The following is a 6,365-nucleotide window of genomic DNA, read 5'->3' as shown; positions in this document are numbered from 1 at the left end:
TGAAATATCTCCTAATAACACAATCGTGTAGATTTGGCTATTGTTTGGTACACGATCGTTTAGATTTGGATAGTCTTTCTAAACGATATTTTCTCAAGATCCTTTGTACACGATTGTTTAGATTTGGGTAGCCAAATCTAAACGATGTTTTTTCAAGATTCTTTGTACACGATCGCTTAAATTTGACTACACAATCGTTTAGATTTTGCTATTTATTTCTTCCACATGATCGTTTAGATTTGATTTTTAAGATTATTTGATACACAATCGTTTAAATTTGGCTACAACGACGTTTTTTCAAGATCTTTTATATTTAGTACATGATCTTCAACAACCAAATAACAGTTTGAAAAAAAAAAGAAGAGAAGAAAGACGATAGAAATAAAAAAAAATCGCAGAACATGAAGAGAAGAAAGACGATAAAAAGGGACAAACCTGGAATATTTATAAAAAATGGACTATCTTCATGGATTTTTTCAATTTGTTACATGGGCCATAAATATTTTTGCTGTTTATTATATTTATGAAAATTTTCCTATTTCAGATATAGAAAGTAAATCTTAATACTTTTCTTTAAAAAAAATCATGAATATTTTTCAAATATTAAACATAACAATTCACTAAAAACATCTATTTAATTGAAATGAATTTCTAATGAATCTAATTTAAAGTTATTAATTTTGTGCATCTATCAACAAATAACACAAAACTATAAAACTCCATAAAAATTAGGGGTGTAATTGGGTCGGTTCAGGTCGAGTTTCCTTCAAAACCGACCCGACCCGAAATGTCCGATTAATTTAGTAGCAGAGCCCAACCCACATTCGGGTTCGGTCTTTTTTCTTTTTAATATATATATATACAAGTTATTGTCTAGTTCCAAACAACCCGACTAGATAACTAGATCTCATAAATCAAAGTATAAATAAGAACGGTGATCATTCTATATTGTCTAAAAGATACATGAGGGGAAGTTTCTTTTTTCATTGATTTATTTAGAATCAACATCCTGACACCAGGAAATAAGAATGCCTATCACAACACAAACAAGAAATCTTTCAAATTTCTCCACTCAAAATATAAAGCAAATTAGAACTACTTAATGACTAAGAAGTATTTCCAGAAACAGAACCGAGTGTAAAAGTTGACAACCTAAGTAACATTTAAGATTCGCGACTGTACGAGGTCATGCTTGGAATTTTTTGTCAGTTTCTTCCCACCACTCGTTGTTTGAAACAGTAGTTAGAGTTGTTCCTGAACAAGAAAGAAATCTTAAAAAAGAAAGAGAGATTAAGAAATTAGAGAAATGGAGACACATCAAAGAAATGGCAAAGCCAAGCCAAGCAAGGTTTACAAGCTACCTTGTAAATGGAACTAATATGATAGTTACCTCCAAATATTTTCTTGTCAAAAATAAGATGGTCACAAATATATGGAACTATAGTTGGTAAAGAACCTACTATGTATTTTGTTGCCATCTTCTAACTGCAATGAACTAATACGTTCCCAGATCAATTGAACCACATACCACATATAGAATTTCTATTTGAGTATCATCATTGACAAACTAAATTAACCACAACGAAATCAATCATTAAAAAATTTCTATTTATAAAATCCTTCCAACCAAACAAGAATCATGAAACAAAGTGTAAAATTTATATAGTGGCGTCGCCCGGACTCGAACCGGAGACCTTCAGTGTGTTAGACTGACGTGATAACCAACTACACTACGACACCAATTGATGATGAGCTTTGGAACTATCCAAATTCCAATATTGTTACTATATATTTGGAAGATGGTTTAATTTTTGTTTTTATATTCTTAATTTTCAATTTTATTCCATATATTTCTCAATAAATCTTCATTTTTGTTCTCAATTCTAGTTTATTATTCATTAAAAAAAGTTGTTATCTATACCATTTTTACTATAAATTTTAAAAATGTATTTTACATATTGCATTTCCATGCATCAAATTTATTGTTATTCTTTAACCAATTTCCGTAAAAATAGATTAGATTTAAGAATTATTAAAAGTACATATACTAAAATTTGACATTTAAAAATGTAGAGATCACTAAAAGACTTCAAAAGTATGAGAAACAAAATAGTTTTCTAATGTCCTCAAAGCTATCGTTGTAACGTCCCAAACTAAGGTAATTTAATTTTAAGTATCTTAAGTTTAATTTTGACTAATGATGAAATTATTTTGGGTGTTATTTGATTGAATTGTGGAAATTCTTGTTTGTAGAAATTATAATTAATTAAATACTTTGAAAAAATATCTAATTAATTGAATTTTGAGTTTACAAATGAAATTGTTTGTTTTAAATAAATGTTATTAGTTGTTTTATTTTTTTGTGGATTTGGGGGTAATTATATACAGTTATAAATAATTGATATTAAGGGAATGATGGAATAATTATATTAAGTATAATATAATTATTAGAGATTGATTTATTATTTTGGAAAAACAAAGTGAGGCAATTGGAGAGATTGGGAGATTTGAGTTTAAAAAAAAAATGATGGGTTTAAATAAAGAAAGAGTATGAGATTTTTGGAAAAGGATAAGGAAAAAGAAAAGAAAATAATAATAATAGGCTACTTGGGAAAATACTATTCATCATCTTCTTCATTTGAACCTTAACCCCTCCAAGGAACCCCTAGCCGCCAACAAGTCCGTTGTTGCCACCTTTCGCAAGTCGTTCGTCCCAAGCGTCAGCCGTCTCCGTCTACGCCTCCATCATCCGTCGATCGTGTCAACTCTTCGTTGTGTGTCGTCTGCCTTCCGCCTGTTTCTGCAGTCGTCTGTCAACTGATCGTTCGCCTTCAACCGCGTCGGCAGTCGTCTGTCAGTCGATCGTTCACATCCGCTCGAGCCGTCCAAGTCATCCGCAGTAGTTGCGTCCTTGCGTAAGTAGAGTCCTACGCCGCAGCCAAGCCTTCTTTCACTCGAGTCGTTTTCAACCGTGAACTCCAAGCTAAGCTGCACGTGTGCCTTAGGCAAGCGCCCTCCTGCGTCCAAGCCGCGAGTCGACCCGATTCCCTCCCTCAGCCGAGCCGCTTAGCCAATTTTCCCCTCCAGTCGAGCTGTTTGAGCCGCCAAGCTTGTTTTTAATCCTTTTTAAACTATTTTTGGTAAGTTTTGGTAAGTTTTGTTGGGTTTTTGGCATGCCCAACAAATATTGAGTTTGAACCCTAAATAATTTAATTTTTGATTGAATTAGTTAGATTTTAACTGAAAGTTTGAGCTATGGAGTTTTTTTCCCAACTAAGGATAATTCGGATTCAACCTCGACTTTGGGTAAGTTGAATCAATTGGATTTTTGGATCCTTAATTAACTGTTAATTAAGTTATTGAATTTAGTATTTTTTTCCTGCTATTTAGGACTTCGTTGTTTGGGAAAGCTTGGCTATTTGCTGTTAGAATTTGGTTTAAGCTAATCTCCAGGTAAGAGATTCTCCTACTAGATCTTCGGATCGAAGTAAGAACTTGCATGTAAATTTTTTCATTATGCATTGAGGTAGCTAATATGCATAATGTGGTTATGTTTATGATGATTGATAGTCATGACTAGTCTATGCTTAGGATGACTGATGGATCTGAATGAGTTATGTTAATGATTGATGATGTTGATATTAATGCATGAAACATTAATCTCATGTTTTAGAATACTATGATTATTGTTCATGCTATGATTCTGATGTTATATTATGCTACATGTTATAGATAGGTCGTACTATTAGCTTTATTTATTAGATTCGTACCCACATGGGTGTCCATCGAGATCACCACCTTTTATGGCTGTGTAGTCTGACATGATCACCAGTCCAGTATGAGATGATATGTTACGAATGACTCGACGGGGTCACTCACAACCCGATTATCTTAGTGTTTCTTTCGAGACTCACTAAAAACCAGTTTGTTCTAAGTGTTCCTTGTGTTCACCGAAGACCAGAGATATTCCTACGAGATCACAAATTGCGCGTGCTTGGAAACGTGCCAGTTTAGAGATACCACTTTACAGAATTTTAATAGAAAGTTAACAGTCACCTAGCAGGACTAGTAGTAGGTCTCTTACTGAGTATATTTTTATACTCACTCTTTCATGTTTACTTTTTCAAGAAAAGATAAAGGGAGAGGTAGAGGGAAGCTAGCGAATGACAAGAAGTGACCATGGCACATGCCATAAGGAACGTTTTTCTTCCGTCGTTATGTTTTCAGTTTGATTTTAGTATCTTTTTCGTACTTTCATGATTACTCTTTAAACAAAATAGGGCCCGAACTAGGATTTTGTTATTTTGAGGTTTATTTCTATTTATATTTATTTATGATTTTAATGAGTATTTGAGATTTTGATTATGAACATTTGTTTTATTTTTCAATTTAGTTTAAGAAATTTTATTTTCCTTTGAGTAGTAATGATCTTAGCTTAGTATAAAGAGTTGGGTCGTTACTATCGTAGTTCATCTTGTCTCTATGAATGTGTTTATGATGATCAAGAGCTCTATGGTTTGAATCCTTCTACCTCTAACGTATTTATATATATTATATTAGCATTACTAACATTTTGTTGCTTACATTTTATGTTTTGTTGATTTTTCTATGATACAATGAAAATATCAATTTAACTTCTATGTTGATGTTCAATCTAAACGAAAATGTAATACTACAGTTCTTACACAAAAATGTGTAACGACGACTACATTTTGAGATATTTCCACAAGATATCTCCCGGTTTTCATAAGGTTATGGTTATTTTCAGGTTATAGCATATTTTTGTTCCATCTTGATCACTTACTTTTGGGAAGTATTGTGGTAAACAGTGTCACATATTTAAACTATAGTTGTTTGTAAGTAGATGAGTTATTGTAATGAAGTTTTGGATTTAATTAATTTTGTATATAGGTTGTTTTCTCCAACCACACATCAACAATAAGTATAGGAGAATAGAAGATATGAGTTTGAATAAAGTTGATGATTGAAGAAGTATGTGAGTTGAAGTAAGGTGATTTGGAGGAATAATGATTATTTGGTTGAAAATGAGTATAAGATAAAAAGTAGTTAATGATGTTTTGTTTTAATTTGTAAAGAGGAAAAAGGCATTAGCATTAGCTTTAGCATTAGCTTTAGCATTAGCTTTAGCATTAGCTTTAGCATTAGCATTCGCATGCGTGAAAGTTGGAAGGTATTGTATTCCTTCAGGCGTGGCATTACAGGGGTTTACGCCTTTCCACCTTCTTCTCTTTTCCTCTCTTTTTTTACCACATTCATTCATTCACTCACTCACTCACTCACTCATTCATTATCATCATCATCATCATCATCATCATCATCATCATTATTATTATTATTATTATTATTTTAGTTTCACCAAACTTCTATTCTATTATTGTTTTCTAATAATCACCCACCTCCATCTTTATCAATCCAACTCAAAAAAAAAAAACAAATAATAATAATATATTTCGTCACTAACTAATTATTTGGATAAAGAAAATGGCCTTTATTATTTTTATATAAGAAAACTGCTGAATTACAAAGTTTATTTGGAAAACCATATTATTCTATTTCTAAAGACAATATATCTTATTTTTAATTAATCGAAGACAATTTTTAATATTAAGTAAAACGCACTTTTCAACACACACTAAGAATATGTTTCGTAGTGATTTTAATTTCACTAGTCAAAATCATTTTTCTGCAAAAAAATATGTCGTTTAACAATTTAACGAAAGTGAGTTAAGAAAAATAAAAAATAATATTTTTAAATTGATTACTCAGGAATCATTACCTTATTTTATATTGTTTTTTAAATACCCAAAATACTCCTCTATTTAATAAGTAAACTTTTAACCTAATTTCATATTTGCTTTCTTCCTCGTTTCCAAGAATCTCCCTTATTGCTTTTTTCTTATTATTGATTTAAATTTATATTAAATGAAAAAATAATTTTAGATAAAAAGAGGAGAGATTTTTCCTGGCAGAGACAGCAACCTCCAAAAGGGGATTTTCCAACCCCAACCCCTAGGTTGTCGACGATCACGTTCTAGTGACCATTATTCACACGAGATTTATAGAGAAATTTAATTCATGGAATTAAAACTTGTGTTGATGTTGTGTTTGTTTTGATTTAATGCGATGTAGTTCGATCTCTAATATTTGATTTTTTTCTCTCTCGGTTGAATGTCTACGCTTGATTTGAGTATCTTCAAAAGAACTACAACTTTCGAGGACGATCAAAAGAACTACAACTTTCGAGGACAGTCGACTTTAGAAGTTAAGGAGTCTTCAAGCTCTTGGGAGAATTATCTCTAGACCTTTTAGAATAAAAATTTTGTCCCCACAAATGAAGAGAACTC

At 31.5% G+C, this 6,365-nt stretch overlaps 1 non-coding gene across 1 annotated transcript; it reads right to left on the bottom strand.

Annotated features, from left to right (window-relative positions):
• Nucleotides 1-1,666: 1,666 nt before the first annotated feature.
• TRNAV-AAC (transfer RNA valine (anticodon AAC)) lies at nt 1,667-1,740 on the bottom strand. The gene has a single exon. It is a non-coding gene; the product is annotated as a tRNA-Val (tRNA).
• Between the last annotated feature and the right edge of the window lie 4,625 nt (nt 1,741-6,365).

This window comes from Cucumis melo, chromosome 8 (assembly GCF_025177605.1).
Source record: "Cucumis melo cultivar AY chromosome 8, USDA_Cmelo_AY_1.0, whole genome shotgun sequence".
Taxonomy (NCBI): domain Eukaryota; kingdom Viridiplantae; phylum Streptophyta; class Magnoliopsida; order Cucurbitales; family Cucurbitaceae; genus Cucumis; species Cucumis melo.
Note: the sequence above shows the minus strand (reverse complement) of the source record. Positions and strands in the feature narration are given on the sequence as shown.